Here is a 20911-nt window from a genome sequence, read left to right on the forward strand (position 1 = left end):
CTCTTGCCTGTCCCCCCACAGAAAAAAGGAAGGGAAGAGAATAAGAAGATGTGATAACATATGTTTTCCATCTCTGTTTGTGACTGGTATTGAAGTAAATCCAAGCTGATACCGTACAGCTAGCCTCAGGTTTTCCATATAGATTTGTGATTTCCATATACACCCTTTGAACATAATCCCTGGAATATAATTCACAGAAAGCTAAGAAGCTACTATCACAGGAATATTTCATAGTCTAGCCTTAGTAAATAACAGATTGCCAATAAGAAATCTGAATATCAGCACATAAAATTTACTATATAAATGAGTAAGAGTTTTCACCAATTGGGAAGGTAACTATAAACTAACTGAAAAAAAAAAAAAAAAAGTGGCTCACATCCCTATGAACTCCATAGATTTGGTCCTCCTCATTTGGCGTTCACGTTCTAAGGCTTTGTGTGAGCACTGTCATTAAATCCAGCAATGAATACAAGGCTCTTCAGATATCCTCCACTTTTATGCAGCTGCCACCCACAATGCCTTCAGCACACTTCAAAGCCGACTTTAACAGTATAGTCTGTCAGTGAGATGAAGCTCTCTACTGGCTTCAAAGTCTGTTTAATTAAATGATTGCCAATTTAACATTAGATTCTACAAGGGGATCTCATGATTGTTTTAGGAATAATTTTATATACTTCTTCCATTTATGAAGCAGAAGAAAAGGTTTCTTCAGAAAGGATCGCTATTTTGAATGAGTTGGTAATCAGAAGATTATTTTTCTTTTTAAAAACAAATAAGGAAATTTGATAATTTATTACCAAAAGTTTCAAACATAAGAGTGTAATCTCATTAACTGAATAAAATCGAGTTTACCATTTGCAAACATATTTTATTTTAAAACTTTGTTGAAGCAGAATTCCCTCACAAGGGTAAATTATAACCCTACAAAAATGCTGTAGTAGGTAGTAAAGAATTGAAACCTTACCCAAAGTGAGGTCTGACCTTTGCCCTTTACTTCTGGGATGAGACCTCAGACCTTGGAATGTCAGCTTTGACAGGAGTGTCATTGCATGGAGACGTGGGCCAGCCAGAGAGTAGCACCGCGTTTTCGGTGGAGGCTCTGGGCCACACCAATGTGATGTAGCGTGGGAGAGTTGAGTCAGCAGAATCAGTCAACCTCTGGAGAGGCTAGAGACTGGGATCAGCCACGTGTGCAATTAATCATGCCTATGTGATGGAGCTCCAGTAAAAACCCTGGACACCGAGTTTGGGTGAGCTCCCCTAGTTGGCAATGTTTCGTGCATACTGTCACACACCTGTGTCGAGAGAATAACACTGTCCTGACTTTATGGGGAAAAGACAATTGGAAGGGTCGTGTTTGGTACCCTCCTGAACCCTGTCCTACGTGTCTCTTCCTTTGGCTGATTTAATCTGGATCCTTTCCCAGCAATAATAGTTACACCAGCTTATACTATTAAGTAAAACAGCTTTCAATGAGTTCTCAGTCCTTCTAGTGAATTATCAAACCTGAGGATGGTTTGGGAGCCCCAGAACTTAAAATTGGTTTTAGAAGTAAGGGCTGTCTTGTGTGGACTGTGCCCCCTCTAACTTCACAGTTGACTAACCTCTTGAAGGTAGCCTCAGGATATAGGGGTGGGGTGATACATGGTGGAGTGGGTGGATGGAATTAACCATCCTCTGAATTCCTACCTAAGAAGAACCCTTCCCCATGGCAGGGACAACAATATATAAAAGCCACAATGTAGGTTTTTCCTATGTTGCACACAAAATTCCAACCAGTGGAAGTTCTGAATTACTTACTTAGCAAATTACATCAAATTCTCACAAAGATTTCCTAAAAGACTCAAATAAGATGACCCACTGTAATTGGAAACCTATTTAACAAAAAGGAAACGGTCTTTCATTTTGAACAGAATTCAATTACTGGGAAAACAATGTTCATCAATTTTTCTTAATTCTGATACTGGGAACAACTTTTAGAAATGATTCTGGATGAATTTACATTTTAAATGTAGAAATCCTTAATGCCCTTAAGAACCCTGGGCACAATTGTAAGCACTGAAAAAGAAATTAAAAAAGAAATTGCAGGGAACTATATGTGATATCTTATAATAATCTATTATGGAAAAGAATCTGAAAAAGAATATATATATATATATAACTGGATCACTTTAATGTACACCCGAAGTAAAAAATCACTCACAAAAATTTAAAGAATTCAGAAACATTAATAAAGAATGAGTTACTATTTAAAGAAAATGATATGAATTTTTAAGCACTGTAAAATCCAGCTGTGAAGAAGTTTTCTCTCAAGTCAGGTAGAAATGTTAACTTAATTTCAACAACTTTTATTTTAATCTAGCATGTTACTAATCTATTGCTAAGCATATCAACTTTAGTATTTCTTTTTAAATCTTTGAAATAGTTCAAGTAGAAAATAAGCTGTCAAACTTTACTTTTGAATTTTAACGCACTAAATTATCCTAAACAGTAAAATGCTTAAGAATCACCTAACCAAATCAGAAGTAAAGAATGAAAAGTATACTTCTGAATTTGTTAAAATACAATGAAACAATTAGAGTTGACCCTTGAACAACATGGGCTTTAAATGCACGGGTCCACTTATATGTGGATTTTTTTCAATAGCAAATACTAGAGTACTACATGATACATGGTTGGTTGAATTTATGGATGTTGAGCCCCAGACACAGAGGTCTGACTATAAAGTTACATGTGAATTTTCACCTGCACGGAGGGTGGGTGTCCCTAGCCCCCTCGTTGTTCAGGGGTCAACTGTATAATTTCAAATCCTCCATATATTTAATTCTTAACTTGACTGCAAAAATTCTGACACAGTCAAGGATACTTTACCATTATATACAAGTATAGATTTCATTTTAAGAGGTACGGAAAGAGAAATAATAAGTTGCAACATACCTGATTAGGTGGACAAACAGGAAAATCTTCAACTGGTGGAATTAAACCCTGAGCAATCAATTGTCCATAAGAGGGAGGAGCTTCTCTTCTTAACAATTCTGCTTCCACTCTGGACAACTGTGTTTCAAATGATCTTTGAGAGAAACAGGGGGATAAAAAGGATTAAAAAAAAAGGCAAGCCAAAACAGTAATTTTTAAATTATCAACAATTAAAACAATCTGAATTTTAATATACTTGTTCATTTGTAAAGCTTACTTAGCCAACATTTGATGAGTATCTATACTACCCTACACTGAGAACACAAAGATGAAGCAGACAGTTTAGTCTCATGCGGTTTTACACTAGGGGTCTGGATCACTAAGTTTTAATAAATTAGATATCCCCATAAAAGATAAAAGTACTAGATCTTTAAACCCCTAAGAACATAGGGGCTTGAGACTTGAGGTGAAAGTATTTGAAAATTCTTAGAAGACACTTTATTCATCAAGTCCAACACATTTACTTTTCAGATAAGGAAAAGAGTGAAATGAGTCACCAAAACCCTTTCTGGAATAACTTGTTCTTAAACTCAAGACCTCTGGTCTTCATTGTACTCTTATGTTGCAATGTAGTAAAACATTTTCTGGCCATTTATACTGAACCAAAGATAAGATGCACTTGGTTATTGTGATACTGTGCATCTATTCTTAGCTGTCTGGTATGTGACTTCTTTGTTGTATCTATCATTTGTAATTCTCCTGGGACTGACGGTCATGGTCTCCACAGGAGCTTTCTAGAAGGCCTCTCTGCCTTCAGCTTCTCCCAGGTCCAGTCTCTCCTCTACCACACAAAAGACAGCTCTCCCTGAAGGCCACCCTTTAACGCCGAACCACTTCTTAACTGAGATCTTCGACTTTTATACCACTTTATTTTATAGCTCTTACAACATTTATATTTTTTGTCATCTAATTCTACCCAACAGTTCCTTCCTTCTAACTGTAAACTGCCCATGAGATTACTCCTACGCATTTCTCTATTCACCTGTATAATGCTTTCAACACAGAAGGTTCTCAAATATCTGGAATTGTTGAATTAATATTTATAAAAACCGAGGTTAAAGAGCAACCACCGAGAATTACAGCTTGCAAAATTCCTGTAAGACAGATTAACCTGAAAACAGGAACTGATAAATACTGATTGGCTTTTCTCACCTCATAACTCTTAGTATTTATTTGTTTTTTAATGTTCTTATTAGGTTTTTGAGTCATAGGCTTTTCATAGTCATTTTATAAATCATAAGAAGTATTTATTTCTCAACAATATAACAAAAATATATTGCTAATCTCATTAAAAAAAAAGTGTTGTAAATATTTGGGCCACGCTTTTACTGTAGAGAGCATAAGCACTATAGTTTTGTCTTGATACTGACCTTCGTTCAAACATTCTCAGAGAATAAAGCTTACAAGTACATCCCAAGGCAATGAGCAGTAACAGGCCACAGATATGGCTCCCTATGACGGCTGCAGTTATGACTCGGGTAGGCACGATTACCGGGCAATTCTCCTCGTCGCTGCCATCGCCACAGTCGTCCTGAGAGTCACACACCCAGCTTTCAAACACACAACGATTGTTTTTACAATGAAAATTTCCTGGCTGGCAAAAAAAAGCAGTGTTTTTCATCGGAGCCATTTGGGCAATGATTCTGGTAGTTGCAGCGATCAGAACGAGGGTAACAGACGCCGTTCCGGGAACATGGGAACTCTTCCTTTTGGCACATGGTACAATTGATTTCATCCCTTCCGTTTGGGCAATGCCAATACCCATCACAGCGCTGCTGCGCCGTATAACACCCCCAGTTCCCTCCGCAGGGTATTTCCCATGGCAAACAGAAGCCGTCTACTTGGTAAGTAGCATTAAATCCCCTGGCAGCGTTGACTTTATCGGCACAGAAATGTACCCTTATCTGTCCAGAAGAAGACACGACAGTGAGAGGCGCATGAGAATCAAAAGCAGTTAACACACGCAAAAGCTTGTGTGGAGTCTCCTCTAATCCATCGTATATTTTGACATAATCACCATAACCAGTACCATCAAGTTTAAAGTCAGTGAAGCGTAAGATGACTTTGCGATGATCACCAGTGTCTATTAACCAGGTACAATTGCTTCCAGGAGGATAAAAGTCTGGATAATTGGGAGAATTAAAAGTACCATAAAAATATTTTAACCACTGCCCGCAAGTTGGCACATCACAGTCTATCTCATCTCCAAGGTCAAGGCAGTCAATGTTCCCATCACATTTTAAAGATTCGGGGAGGCAAGTGTAAACTTTGGTAAACCGAGATAGGCACTGGAACTGGCTGTAAGCACAGGGTTGGAAAGCGGCCGATGTTGGAGGATTCACTTCTTTGGCACAGATCTCTTCATCAGAACTATCTCCACATTCGTCCATGTTATTGCATTTCCAGGCTGCTGGTATACACTTTCCATTACCACAACGAAACTGGTCACAAGCACAGTTTGGTTCCTCAGATTTCCCTGGGAGGACATTGGGAGGAGGGAGATGGAGAGATAAGGAGGAAAAAACATACTCTTTAAAGGGTATGTAACAGCAAGTGGCATTTTTATCATAAATGTTGATTAGCCCAAATGATAGTTGGGCTTGATCAAAAATAGGTTAAACTCTAATGACAAATTAATATTGGCTTACTGATTACTCAACAATTTATTAAACACTTATGATTTGTTCCATGAAGATCTCTACAGCTGATCTAAAGAGAAAAGACCAATCCTGTTTTTGCAGAAGCTATTTTACTGCAGAACATTTAGTAAAGTGATGTAAGATATATAAGTTAGTAGGATGTATTGCCTAAGAATTTCAAATACTCTATTGTATAAACATTTTGCAATGAAGAAAAACTCCTCTATAATAATCACCTTTTCAAATCCAGTTTTAATATTCTTTTTGAGTTGTTTATATATATATTATATATATATATATATATACACATACACACAATATTTTGCTTTGTGTATCATAGCATATTTTACAAGCCCCTTATTTAGACTCAAATTTTTGCTAAGATTATCATAAGTTAACTTTATTCTATTTCTAACATTTCATGTAACCACAACATGGTACTTCCATTTTATAATTTCTATTGTTTTAATACAACTGCAAAATATTTTATGAATCTGAGCTAAAGGTATAAATTTACTCAACAAAACAGGAGGGGGAAGAAGAGAGAAAAGAATTGAAATGTTTATAGAATTCTGATTATCTTAGTGGACTACCTTAAATATATAACAATAATGAGGTAGGGAAAGAAAACCAAACATTAGATTCCTACAGTCCACACTGATGATGTCGGCCAATGCTTACCTCTCCATTAACAACTTTTATTTACTGGCAAATAGGTGACAGAAAATGTGCTTCAGCACCTAAGTAAATATTACAAAGACTGTGCTTTTAATAAAAAAGAGAAAAAGCAGCATATGTTGCTAAAGGAGACCATGTAATTTCAGAAAATGTAAAATGATTTTCAGCAAAAATTTACATAACTCTAATGCTCTGAGTTCTTCATATTTGTATGATCTGCTCACTCTTTTCGGATAAAGTTTAAGAATTAGCATAAGAAGACTTCTGATACTACAAACTACGAAAGTGAAATTGATTGTCTTTTCTTTGAAGGTGTAAAGACAAGGGTAATGCACACACAAAAATACATTCTGAAGTAACTTGCAGGATACTGGTAAACACTTGAGGGGAAAAAGTTCCTTTTAAAATAAACGTATTCAAAATATTTAAAAAGAAAACTGACCTTAGTTTGTAAAATTAATCATTTTATTAGGATTATACAAAATGCCTTTTGGAGACTCGGATCTACGGCACCTGAACCTTTAGCCTCTAATTCCTCAATCTCAGCTGCCTTGAGGATTGAGTCACAATTAAATGGACATTGTTTAGAAGGCGAGTCCCAAAGTGACTGAGCAGTAAATACTATAGAATTCTGTTCCATATCTTTCTTCCTATTTAAAAACACACCTGAAAAGTATGCCAGTCTGAAACCCTTCCTAGAGATACTGTCATCGGAATGGAACCTGATCCAGACGTGGTCTTGTGAAGAAATATATGGTGGTGGGATTGTAGAACCACAGGCTCTGTAGCTTTCAATATTCTTGTATGTTTCTATCGTCAACCAGTCCAAACTGCATCTTCTGGACCCTTGAATATCAAAATCCTGAAAACTACAAATAAAAAGTCAGAAAAGGCTACTGAAAAGGAAATTTTGGAAAAAAATTTCATTAATAATACAAAGTAACTGAGGACTTTATTATAAGCCTCCATATATTCACTGATTATCCTGGCTCTTCTAGGCCCACGACTATATCATCAGCAAATAATAATACTGCTTCTGTGTTCCTAACATTTACATCTCTTTCCCAGATTCCAGAACAATACCTCTTCATAAGTAACACGAAATTCCAAAAAAACGCTAAAAAACAGGAGACAGTTGGCACGATGTTTCTTTTTCTTCTCCCTGTGTGTGTTTAGGAAGGACCACTTCTAATTCTTAGCACCCTAAATTGTTCTCTGTTTGAACCACTCCATAATTCGATGAACTGAAAGACATAGAGGAAGTCTGCCTTCTCTAGATTAGACTGGTTCATCTGCTTGCTTAATGAGTTTACAGCTTACATTTTCAGGAGAGCAAATAGCAAACCTGAGCCAAGTAAAAAAGTTAAAAATGAACAAACAAAAAACTTCTTCAGTGAAAAGTCCCTGAGTTTGGGAATACTTTTCTACATAAATGATTTATAACCAAACGTTATCTTGTGGTTCATAAAATATGGGCATGAATAAAGGGCAGAAAAGTCAAATAAGAAGCACATACAAAATTAGCCAGTGCTATGAAAAAAGAAAAAACAAAATAGCATTTTCTACTAACATGTCTCACCGAAAAGTGAGATTCCTGCCTTAAGCCAAGTGATGATAAAGTTAATTATCCAAGGATTACTGTACCAGGATATTTCCTCTTTAAATATTCTGGGGGCTTCCCTGGTGGCGCAGTGGTTGAGAATCTGCCTGCCAATGCAGGGGACACGGGTTCGAGCCCTGGTCTGGGAAGATCCCACATGCCGCGGAGCAACTGGGCCCGTGAGCCACAACTACTGAGCCTGCGCGTCTGGAGCCTGTGCTCCGCAACAAGAGAGGCCACGATAGTGAGAGGCCCACGCACCGCGATGAAGAGTGGCCCCCTCTTGCCACAACTGGAGAAAGCCCTCGCGCAGAAATGAAGACCCAACACAGTCATAAATAAATAAATAAACAAATACTCTAAATATTCTGAGTAACTATAACAAAGACTGACAATTTGACTGCTTCCAGTTTTTCACTATTATGAACAATGCTGGAATCCTTATACATGTTCTCTCCACACACACATAAGCAAGTATTTCTCTAGGACAAATTTTTCTAGAAGTAGAATTGCTAGGTCAAAAGACACAATTCCACTTTAAATTTGATAGCAACACTGAGAAAAATGTTTATACCAACTCACAATTCCACCAAGTGCGTATGAAAAAGCACCTTATACCCCACAACTCTGGCAAAATGCAACATTTTATTTCTAAAGATTTGTTGCCAGTTAGGTGGATAAAAGGGATTTATCATTGTTCTAGTTTGCATTTCCTTATTTACTGAAATTGAAACACTTTTTCCTATGTTTTAGCTATTTCTATTTCTTTTTCTGTGAATCACCTTGTTATATCCTTCGTACCTTACAATTTGTTCTTATTTAAGAGCTCTTTATATAGTATAAACGTGTATCTATTTGGGGCATGTATGTTATGCAAGATATATGTAGATGCACTCAAACCCTCATTCTCTCCAATAGTTGGTGCTGTCAGTCTTTCTTAATGGTATCTTTTACTGAGAAGTTTTTTTTTTTTTTTTAAGTATAGTTGACTTACAATATTATATTAGTTTCAGGTGTACAACACACTGATTCGATGTTTTTACAGCTTATACACCATATACAGTTATTATTGCATATTGACTATATTCCCCTGTGCTGCACATTACATCCTTGTAACTTATTTATTTTATACATAGTAGTCTGTACCTCTTAATACCCCTCACCTATCTTGTCCCTCTCCTTGATCTCTGTATCTGTGAATCTGTTTCTGTTTTGTTATATTCGTTAATGTGTTTTATTTTTCAGATTCCATATAAACTGAAAACATACAGTATTTGTCTTTCTCTGTCTGACTTATTTCACTAAGCGTAACACCCTGTAGGGCCATCCATGTTGTTGCAAATGGCAAAGTTTCACTCTTTTTTTATAGCTGAGAAATATTCCATTATATCACATCTTCTTTATCCACTTATCTGTTGATGGATACTTAGGTTGCTTCCATGTCTTGGCTACTATAAGTAATGCTGCTATGAACACTGGGATGCATATATCTTTTCAAATTTTTTTTTTCATTTTCTTTGGATATGAAGAGTAGAACTGCTGGATCGTCTGGTAATTCTATTTTTAATTTTTTGAGGAACCTGCGTACTGCTTTCCATAGTGGCTGTGCTGAATGGGAGAAGATATTTACAAATGATATGTCCAATAAGGGGTTAATAATCCAAAATATACAAAGAACTCATACAACTCAATATCAAAAAAAACAAACATCCCAATTAAAATATGCACAGAGGATCTGAACACACATTTTTCCAAAGAAGACACACAGATGCCAATAGGCACATGAAAAGATGCTCAACATTGCTAATCATCAGGGAAATACAACTCAAAACCACAATGAGATATCACCTCACATCTGTCAGAATGGTTACTATCAAAGCCATGTTGGCAAGGATGTGGAGAAAAGGGAACCTTTGTGCACTGTTGGTGGAGACGTAAACTGGTGTAGCCACTATGGAAAACAGTACGGAGATTCCTCAAAAAATTAAAAATAGAACTACCATATGATCCAGCAATTCCACTCCTAGGTATTTACTGGAAGAAAAAAAACACTAATTAGAAAACATATATGCACCCCAATTTTCATTGCAGCATTATTTACAACAGACAAAATATGGAAGTAATCAAAGTGTCCTTTAATATACTTTTTTTTCACACACACACACTGTATTTTATTTTTACAAGAGATAAATAGACTGACACCAAGCATTGTACACAGATGACCACAACAAAAGCAACAATGATTGCAATTACCAAACATGAAACACACTCATACTATGTCATAATATTGACATTCAGTCCAGTAATCCTCCACTGTAACAGCTCCTTTACTTTGCAGTGAAAATTGATTTGTATATTCTTTGCCTCTGAGTCCTTGTGGGATTTTTTTTTTTTAATTCAGACAGAAAGTCACAAAAATTATACTCATCCTCATCAGTTCACTCAGTCCCATGTAATTAATTTTTTTTTTCATCTTGATCTTTTGTTAGCACTTTTATGAGTTCATCAGTTTTTCATTAGAGTTCTGAAAATGCTTATTCATTCAGTTCAGCAGTACAGTCAGTTACCAGAAACCTGTACCTGTCAGAGTCTTTTCCATGAATTTCTTGAAGATGAAACCCTTTTATAGGAACATATTTGCAAAATCATCAGAGTACACCCAGAACTGTCTGTAAATGACAAAAGACTTAAAAATGACCACGGTTAAAGATTTGATGAGAGTTCATAATAATGCAGTTGACAAGAAAATTAGTTATTTCTGAGATATACATTTTAAAGTAATAACTAGGATTATTACTTATAACATTATACCAGAACATATAAGATTTTTAGAAATTTCATGTAATGTCTGAAACATTTATATTAACATATTTCCATACAAATACAAATATAAGATTTTTAGAAATTTCATGTAATGTCTGAAACATTTATATTAACATATTTCTATACAAATTACCCAATGAAAGTTTAGTATTAGTTGTTTTGTTTGTTTTTTTATACTGCAGGTTCTTATTAGGCATCAATTTTATACACATCAGTGGATACATGTCAATCCCAATCGCCCAATTCGGCACACCACCATCCCCACCTCACCACAGTTTCCCCCCCTTGGTGTCCATATGTCCATTCTCTACATCTGTGTCTCAACTTCTGCCCTGCAAACTGGCTCATCTGTACCATTTTTCTAGGTTCCACATACATGCATTAATATACGATATTTGTTTTTCTCTTTCTGACTTACTTCACTCTGTATGACAGTCTCTAGATCCATCCACGTCTCAACAAATGACCCGATTTCGTTCCTTTTTATGGCTGAGTAATATTCCATTGTATATATGTACCACAACTTCCTTATCCGTTCATCTGTCCATGGGCATTTAGGTTGCTTCCATGACCTGGCTATTGTAAATAGTGCTGCAATGAACATTCGGGTGCATGTGTCTTTTTGAATTACGGTTTTCTCTGGGTATATGCCCAGTAGTGGGATTGCTGGGTCATATGGTAATTCTATTTTTAGTTTTTTAAGAAACCTCCATATTGTTCTCCATAGTGGCTGTATCAATTTACATTCCCACCAACAGTGCAAGAGGGTTCCCTTTTCTCCACACCCTCTCCAGCATTTGTTGTTTGTAGATTTTCTGATGATGCCCATTCTAACAGGAGTGAGGTGATACCTCATTGTAGTTTTGATTTGCATTTCTCTAATAATTAGTGATGTTGAGCATCTTTTCATGTGCTTCGTGGCCGTCTGTATGTCTTCTTTGGAGAAATGTCTATTTAGGTCTTCTGCTCATTTTTGGATTGGGGTGTTTGTTTCTTTGATATTGAGCTGAATGAGCTGTTTATATATTTTGGAGATTAATCCTTTGTCCGTTGATTCGTTTGCAAATATTTTCTCCCATTCTGAGGGTTGTCTTTTCGTCTTGTTTATGGTTTCCTTTGCTGTGCAAAAGCTTTGAAGTTTCATTAGGTCCCACTTGTTTATTTTTGTTTTTATTTCCAGTACTCTAGGAGGTGGATCAAAAAAGATCTTGCTGTGATTTATGTCAAAGAGTGTTCTTCCTATGTTTTCCTCTAAGAGTTTTATAGTGTCTGGTCTTATATTTAGGTCTCTAATCCATTTTGAGTTTATTTTTGTGTATGGTGTTAGGGAGTATTCTAATTTCATTCTTTTACATGTAGCTGTCCAGTTTTCCCACCACCACTTATTGAAGAGACTGTCTCTTCTCCATTATATTTTTGCCTGCTTTGTCATAGATTAGTTGACCATAGGTGCGTGGGTTAATCTCTGGGCTTTCTATCTTGTTCCATTGATCTATGTTTCTGTTTTTGTGCCAGTACCATATTGTCTTGATTACTGTAGCTTTGTAGTATAGTCTGAAGTCAGGGAGTCTGATTCCTCCAGTTCCATTTTTTTGCCTCAAGACTGCTTTGGCTATTCGGGGTCTTTTGTGTCTCCATACAAATTTTAAGATGATTTGTTCTAGCTCCGTAAAAAATGCCATTGGTAATTTGATAGGGATTGCATTGAATCTGTAGATTGCTTTGGGTAGTATACTCATTTTCACAATGTTGATTCTTCCAATCCAAGAACATGGTATATCTCTCCATCTGTTGGTATCATCTTTAATTTCTTTCATCAGTGTCTTATAGTTTTCTGCATACAGGTCTTTTGTCTCCCTAGGTAGGTTTATTCCTAGGTATTTTATTCTTTTTGTTGCAGTGGTAAATGGGAGTGTTTCCATATTTTCTCTTTCAGATTTTTCATCATTAGTGTATAGGAATGCAAGAGATTTCTGTGCATTCATTTTGTATCCTGCAACTTTACCATATTCATTAATTAGCTCTAGCAGTTTTCTGGTGGCAGTTTTAGGATTCTCTATGTATAGTATCATGTCATCCGCAAACAGTGACAGTTTTACTTCTTCTTTTCCAATTTGTATTCCTTTTATTTCTTTTTCTTCTCTGATTGCCGTGGCTAGGACTTCCAGAACTATGTTGAATAATAGTGGTGAGAGTGGACATCCTTGTCTCTTTCCTGATCTTAGAGGAAATGCTTTCAGTTTTTCACCATTGAGAATGATGTTTGCTGTGGGTTTGTCATATATGGCCTTTATTATGTTGAGGTAGGTTCCCTCTATGCCCACTTTCTGGAGAGTTTTTATCAGAAATGGGTGTTGAATTTTGTCAAAAGCTTTTTCTGCATCTATTGAGATGATCATATGGTTTTTATTCTTCAATTTGTTAATATGGTGTATCACATTGATTGATTTGTGTATATTGAAGAATCCTTGCATCCCTGGGATAAATCCCACTTGATCGTGGTGTATGATCCTTTTAATGTGTTGTTGGATTCTGTTTGCTAGTATTTTGTTGAGGACTTTTGCATCTATATTCATCAGTGATATTGGTCTGTAATTTTCTTTTTTTGTAGTGTCTTTGTCTGGTTTTGGTATCAGGGTGATGGTGGCCTCATAAAATGAGTTTGGGAGTGTTCCTTCCTCTGCGATTTTTTGGAAGAGTTTGAGAAGGATAGGTGTTAGCTCTTCTCTAAATGTTTGATAGAATTCACCTGTGAAGCCATCTGGTCCTGGACTTTTGTTTCTTGGAAGATTTTTAATCACAGTTTCAATTTCATTACTTGTGATTGGTCTGTTCATATTTTCTGTTTCTTCCTGGTTCAGTCTTGGAAGGTTATACCTTTCTAAAAATGTGTCCATTTCTTCCAGGTTGTCCATTTTATTGGCATAAAGTTGCTTGTAGTAGTCTCTTAGGATGCTTTGTATTTCTGCGGTGTCTGTTGTAACCTCTCCTTTTTCATTTCTGATTTTATTGATTTGAGTCCTCTCCCTCTTTTTCTTGATGAGTCTGGCTAATGGCTTATCAATTTTGTTTATCTTCTCAAAGAACCAACTTTTAGTTTTATTGATCTTTGTTATTGTTTTCTTTGTTTCTATTTCATTTATTTCTGCTCTGATCTTTATGATTTCTTTCCTTCTGCTAACTTTGGGTTTTGTTTGTTCTTCTTTCTCTAGTTTCTTTAGGTGTAAGGTTAGATTGTTTACTTGAGATTTTTCTTGTTTCTTGAGATAGGCTTGTATAGCTATAAACTTCCCTCTTAGAACTGCTTTTGCTGCATCCCATAGGTTTTGGGTCGTCGTGTTTTCATTGTCATTTGTCTCTAGGTATTTTTTGATTTCCTCTCTGATTTCTTCAGTAATCTCTTGGTTATTTAGTAACGTATTGTTTAGCCTCCATGTGTTTGTCTCTTTTACGTTTTTTTCCCTGTAATTCATTTCTAATCTCATAGCGTTGTGATCCGAAAAGATGCTTGATATGATTTCAATTTTCTTAATTTACTGAGGCTTGATTTGTGACCCAAGATGCGATCTATCCTGGAAAATGTTCCGTGCGCACTTGAGAAGAACGTGTAATCTGCTGTTTTTGGATGGAATGTCCTATATATATCAATTAAATCTACCTGGTCTATTGTGTCACTTAAAGCTTCTGTTTCCTTATTCATTTTCATTTTGGATGATCTGTCCATTGGTGTAAGTGAGGTGTTAAAGTCCCCCACTATTATTGTGTTACTGTCGATTTCCTCTTTTATAGCTGTTAGCAGTTGCCTTATGTATTGAGGTGTTCCTATGTTGGGTGCATATATATTTATAATTTTTATATCTTCTTCTTGGATTGATCCCTTGATCATTATGTAGTGTCCTTCCTTGTCTCTTGTAACATTCTTTATTTTAAAGTCTATTTTATCTGATATGAGTATAGCTACTCCAGCTTTCTTTTGATTTCCATTTGCATGGAATATCTTTTTCCATCCCCTCACTTTCAGTCTGTATGTGTCCCTAGGTCTAAAGTGGGTCTCTTGTAGACAGCATATATATGGGTCTTGTTTTTGTATCCATTCAGCCAGTCTATGTCTTTTGGTTGGGGCATTTAATCCATTCACGTTTAAGGTAATTATCGATATGTATGTTCCTATGACCATTTTCTTAATTGTTTTGGGTTTGTTTTTGTATGTCCTTTTCTTCTCTTGTGTTTCCCACTTAGAGAAGTTCCTTTAGCATTTGTTGTAGAGCTGGTTTGGTGGTGCTGAATTCTCGTAGCTTTTGCTTCTCTGTAAAGCTTTTGATTTCTCCATCAAATCTAAGTGAGACCCTTGCCGGGTAGAGTAATCTTGGTTGTAGGTTCTTCCCTTTCATCACTTTAAGTATATCATGCCACTCCCTTCTGGCTTGTAGAGTTTCTGCTGAGAAATCAGCTGTTAACCTTATGGGAGTTCCCTTGTATGTTATTTGTCGTTTTTCCCTTGCTGCTTTCAATAATTTTTCTTTGTCTTTAATTTTTGCCACTTTGATTACTATGTGTCTCGGCGTATTTCTCCTTGGGTTTATCCTGTAAGGGACTCTCTGCGCTTCCTGGACTTGGGTGGCTATTTCCTTTACCATGTTAGGGAAGTTTTCGACTATAATCTCTGCAAATATTTTCTCTGGTCCTTTCTCTCTCTCTTCTCCTTCTGGGACCCCTATAATGCAAATGTTGTTGCGTTTAATGTTGTCCCAGAGGACTCTTAGGCTGTCTTCATTTCTTTTCATTCTTTTTTCTTTATTCTGTTCCGCAGCAGTGAATTCCACCATTCTGTCTTCCAGGTCACTTATCCGTTCTTCTGCCTCAGTTATTCTGCTATTGATTCCTTCTAGTGTAGTTTTCATTTCAGTTATTGTATTGGTCATCTCTGTTTGTTTGTTCTTTAATTCTTCTAGGTCTTTGTTAATCATTTCTTGCATCTTCTCAATCTTTGCCTCCATTCTTATTCCGAGGTCCTGGATCATCTTCACTATCATTATTCAGAATTCTTTTTCTGGAAGGTTGCCTATCTCCACTTCATTTAGTTGTTTTTCTGGGGTTTTTTCTTGTTCCTTCATCTGGTACATAGCCCTCTGCCTTTTCATCTTGTCTATCTTTCTGTAACTGTGGTTTTTGGTCCACAGGCTGCAGGATTGTAGTTTTTCTTGCTTCTCCTGTCTGCCCTCTGGTGGTTGAGCCCCAATTCCTCTCTCTTTAAACATAAAGTGATTGGACTTAAAGCAGTGCTTAACGTTTACTGGTACTATAATCCTTGTTCAAAATTGCTCTGTGGCATAAGCCACAATGCAGTGAATTGTTGACACCTCCAAATCCCAGGGAGGCCCCTGAGTGCTCTCTCAGGAGGAAATTGAGGTCAGGTGTATCTGATGGCCTGTGTGCTCTCTGTGCTCCTGGTGATATGTGGGGGCTTTCAGGTGAGTGCAGTGGGTAGACTCATGGACTCTTAGTCTTGGCTGGGGGAGACAGCACTGGCGGGTTTATGTTTCCACATTTGCCTCCTTTTGTGTTGCCTTTCTCCCAGTTGCATTTAGCCTGATGAGAGGGAAGGAGGAGATGTCGGTAGCTGGGCAGGTGGTTCTCCAGGAGCAAATGTCAGGGATGGTTGTGTGGGCAAGATCCCTAGGCCCCGTCCTGGCAATCTTGCTGTGCACTGAGCAGTCCAGATGAATCGGGTCCTTGACCAGAAGTCCATGAAACTTTTGGCAATCTGGGCAAAATTTGGGATCTGAGGATGGGCTCAGAAATTTCAGCAAGGATTTGGCAGTATCTTACCCTCGGGCTGTTTAAGAGCCCCTGGTTTTGAATGGCATGAAGCACCAGAGAGCCTTTGATCACATTCTATACAGCTGTCCTGTGTGTGGCCCTCCAGCAGCAAACCTTCTCTGCTGTGACCTCAGGGCAGGCCCCATCCCCCCCGCCCCGAGGCTCCTGCCCTGTGCAACATGAGGGTGTAACGCAGACTGCTTGTCAGTGCTTGGCTCCTGGCTTGCCTGACGCAAAGGATGGAGCATCTGTTCACCTTGTGCTGGTGCCCTTCCCAGAATCAATGGGCTCACAGCCCAGACACTTATGCTGAGTCTGGGGGCAGCTGTGCCCTGAGAAGCCATGTCTTGTCACTTGGCCCAGGGAGCACCTACTCAACGGAGCACACTTATCATACGGGCCTCCTGCTCTTGTGCCCTCTTGTTTTGTTCTGAGGCAGGTGGTTGTGATGGCCAATACTGTGGGGTCTTGTGATCTCAGAGCAGACACTGGAGGCTGACTGACCCCACAGAGGTGGACAAGGATGTGGGCTCAGGCGATGGGTCCTTTCTTGGGTTTCTGCCTCTCCTCCCTGACTCCTGACCCTTGCTCTCAAAAGCTCACCTTTCTGTTGTAGTTGCCTCACCAGGGGGCAGTGACGGGCTTTGCCCTGCTGAACTATACCCTCGAGGTAGGTGGCCACAGCCTGGCTTGTCACACACTGGGGAAATCCTACACTGGGGAAGTCAGGATTGTGCCTTGCTGGGCTTGGAACCCAGTTAGAAAGGTAGATGGTGTGGGTCTGAGGGACTGATGCCCCAGCCCCAGGGCAGGTGAATTCTCCTGGGAGAGGTTGCCCATGGCCCCCTTTGGCCCCTCGACCCTGCAGAGGTGCTGATACACGCCCCCTGCAGGCCACACCCTCTGTGCATAGGATCTGCCCCAGTATCACATGAGAAGCCGAGGCCAGGAGCCTCGCTCTCTCTGAGAGCAGCTGGTCATCCCACACTGAGGGGCGTCTTCTCGGACACAGGGCACATAGCTGACCTGTAACTGACATATGGACTCTTCCCTGGGCTTTACCCCTGAATTTACCTCCATTCTTGTCTCCTGTCTCACGGCCCCTGCCTTTTCCCCCAGACACCGGAGATCTCCAGGCTTGGGTGGAGTATGGCATGTTGTCAAGCTCAGTGGTGTCCACCTCACCAGCCCACTGGAATCAAGCCCCAGGGAGCCTTTGAGAGAGCAAGACCAAGGACTTTAAGAAGACTACGGTTAATGTTAAGGAGCAGAGATTGTAAGATGAGGAATTTCACTAGTGTTTTTCAATCCGTAAGAAGAAGGAAATAGAAATTGCAGAATTGAAACTTGCACAGACATCAAGAAATAATAGTTTACAGGCCTCAAGAAATAATAGTTTAACAAATGCCTCATTCACAGAATCAAGGAAATGAGCACCATCCACAGGGTGTGCAAAGGAGGTGCCTAATCCCAGGAGCAGCATGGCCACGGCTCGGCTGAGAGCGAGGCATGTGCTGGGCAAGCTTTTGTATGTAATGTTCACCAAAGGGAACCTTGCCAGTGATACCAGGGAAAGGCTATCATGGTGAAGGCCCACTCATCTCCACCACCCTCAACTTGAATCAAAGTATTGGCTGAAGAAACAGACTTGACAGAGACTTTGGCCACCTGGCCTGGGTTCTCCCTACAAAATGTCATGTTCCTCCAAGAACAGGGCAAGGAGTCACAGTTGTCCGAATCACAGACGGCATATCTTAACGGTACAGCTATTACAAATTTGCACCTTTGTTTGAAGGGAATTGTTAAGTGGTGGGTAGGGAGTGATGTGTTCCAGGGAGGATTTGGGCCCTCTGGCTTGCAGGTGACCCTCTTATCAGACAGGGCAATTCTGCCAATAACTCATCACTGCCTTCATTCCTCAGATGGTAGGGATACAAAGGGATTAAAAGGGGTGCGGGCAGAGGACAGCCCTCACTGACAGCACAGAGCCATCACCTACTGTCTCCTCAACTCCTCTGCCCATATAGCCACCGAGGGTGCCAGCTGCTTGCGTTCACAGCAGCTGTTGATAGCACACCATCATCCAAGGAGTTCTTGAGCACCAACTTTGCACTACTCAGCAGCATAATGGAGAAATCAAGGATGGTCCATGGAAATAGCTAAGGGTCTTGTTTTGGGGCAAACGAGCTTATTCTGCAATATGTGCTTCTTAGTTAATTGGGGTTCGAATGTCCTTTCTTGTATGAAATGATGTTGATAATGTTTGAAAAATAAAAGGTTGGCCACCCCATGAGAAACTATGCTTTTATCTGAGTGGGGTTGGGGAGCAAGAGGGATTAATGAAAATTTTGGTTGTTGAAGTAGTGACAGGGCAGGGCTAACTTGTTCAAGACTGCCTCCCTGAAGGAGGAAGGCCGACCTTCCTCAAGACTTCATGGACACTACCGATAGCCAGGGCTTACGGCTGTCATAGCTGGTGACTCAGCCATGGGCCTACTGAGCAATACAGCTGCAACCACAGCTTGGCTCAGCCCTGACCAGCAGGAGAGAGGCTGGGCCTCCCTCAGCCTGACTGCTCGTTCCATGGAGAGGGACTGGACCTGGGTCCTGTGTGTCCCAGTGCTGGTCCTAGTTCCTGCCCACACGGGACCTGGGCTTCCCTGATTCTGCAATATAAACACCAGAGCCCAAAGTTTGGGTCCCTCTCCTGGACCTTGGATCCCTACTGGATCCCTGTGTGCTGGCCCAGAACAAAGTGTGCAGTGGGGACCCACAAACTCCCCACTATTCCTGTGACTGTGAACTGCCCCTGATAAACATGGCTCCAGCAGCCAGGGTTACATATTTTTAGGGAACTCTCTTATGGTTACAAGTGCAAAAGACTGAGAACTACTATGTAAAACTAATATTTGAAAACTTCACTCCAGTGATATTTGAAGAACCTCTATAAAATAACTAAACAAACATAATTGCATTTTATTCCACTGTGTCCAAAGTCTAAGCTTTAAATTGTATAAAAATGAGAACGAGAAGTAGAATGCCTCCAAACATTTGGAAATTAAGATGCACACTTCTAAATAATCCATGGTTAAAGAGGAATTTCAAGGAAAATTTTTAGGATAAATAGAACTGAGTGAAAATGAAAATACAACACATAAAATGTGGAAGGATCCAGAGAAAACATTCTTAAGAGGGAAACGAATGGCACTAAATGTTTATAATAGAAAAGAGGGAAGGTCTCAGATCAATAATCTAAGCTTTCACACACGGAAACGGGAAAACAATTGCACAATAAAATCAACACATGAAGAAGGAAGCAAATAACAATACATTCTGATCAACTGGAGTCTATTCTCGCAACACAAGCTTGGTTTACTATTCAAAAATCATCAGCGTAATTTGCCATATTAATAGATTGAAGAAGAAAATCTACATGGCCACATCAATTAATGAAGAAAAAGCATTTGATGAACTTCAACACACATTCATGTCAGAAACTCTCAGGAATAGAAGGGCTCTACTTCAACCCAGTAAAGAATATCTACAAAAAACAGACAGTGAACATCATACTTAATGGTGAGAGAATGAATGTTTTCCTCCTAAATTCAAAAGAAGGCCAGAATGTCCTCTTTCATCTCTCCTTTTCAACTTAATACTGTAGGTACTAGCCAGTGCAGCACGGCAAGAAAAAGAAAGAAAGACACACAGATTAGAAAGGAAGAAATACTACTGTCCATACACATGGATAGCATGACTGTCTGCATAGAAAATCCCAGGAAATCTCTAAGAAGCAATTAATAAGTGGCAATTACTTTAACAAAGTCTCAGGATACAAGATCAACACAAAAACATTAGTCATATTTCCAAATATTAACAATGAACAACTGGAAACCAAAACTAAAAACACAATGCCGGGGCTTCCCTGGTGGCGCAGTGGTTGAGAATCTGCCTGCCAATGCAGGGGACACGGGTTTGAGCCCTGGTCTGGGAAGATCCCACATGCCGTGGAGCGACTAGGCCCGTGAGCCACAACTACTGAGCCTGTGCGTCTGGAGCCTGTGCTCTGCAACAAGAGAGGCCGTGACAGTGAGAGGCCCGCGCACCACGATGAAGAGTGGCCCCCACTCGCCACAACTAGAGAAAGCCCTCGCACAGAAACGAAGACCCAACACAGACAAAAGTAAAAAAAGAAAAATTTAAAAAAAACCAAAACAACACAATGCCATACACAATGCTTCCAAAACATGAAATATTTGATTATAAATATTTTAATAGAGGATCTGTATGATACAACCATACAAGACCTAAATCAATGGAGAGACATATCGCATTCATGGATTGGAAGACTCAACATAATAAAAGGTCAACTTCCAAC

The 20911-nt window shown here is 39.0% G+C and overlaps 1 pseudogene across 1 annotated transcript in view; it reads right to left on the reverse strand.

Moving 5' to 3' along the window:
- LOC309664382 (low-density lipoprotein receptor-related protein 12-like) overlaps window positions 1-20911 on the reverse strand; it is a 128421-nt pseudogene that overhangs the window by 3933 nt on the left and 103577 nt on the right. The window contains exons 3-5 of the transcript XR_014268445.1: window positions 6960-7162; window positions 4347-5452; window positions 2938-3070 (exon numbers count right to left, since the gene is read on the reverse strand). The product of XR_014268445.1 is annotated as a low-density lipoprotein receptor-related protein 12-like (transcript). The remainder of the gene's footprint in view (window positions 1-2937; window positions 3071-4346; window positions 5453-6959; window positions 7163-20911) is intronic.

Source organism: Balaenoptera physalus (assembly GCF_965194825.1).
Source record: "Balaenoptera physalus genome assembly, chromosome: 7".
NCBI lineage: Eukaryota > Metazoa > Chordata > Mammalia > Artiodactyla > Balaenopteridae > Balaenoptera > Balaenoptera physalus.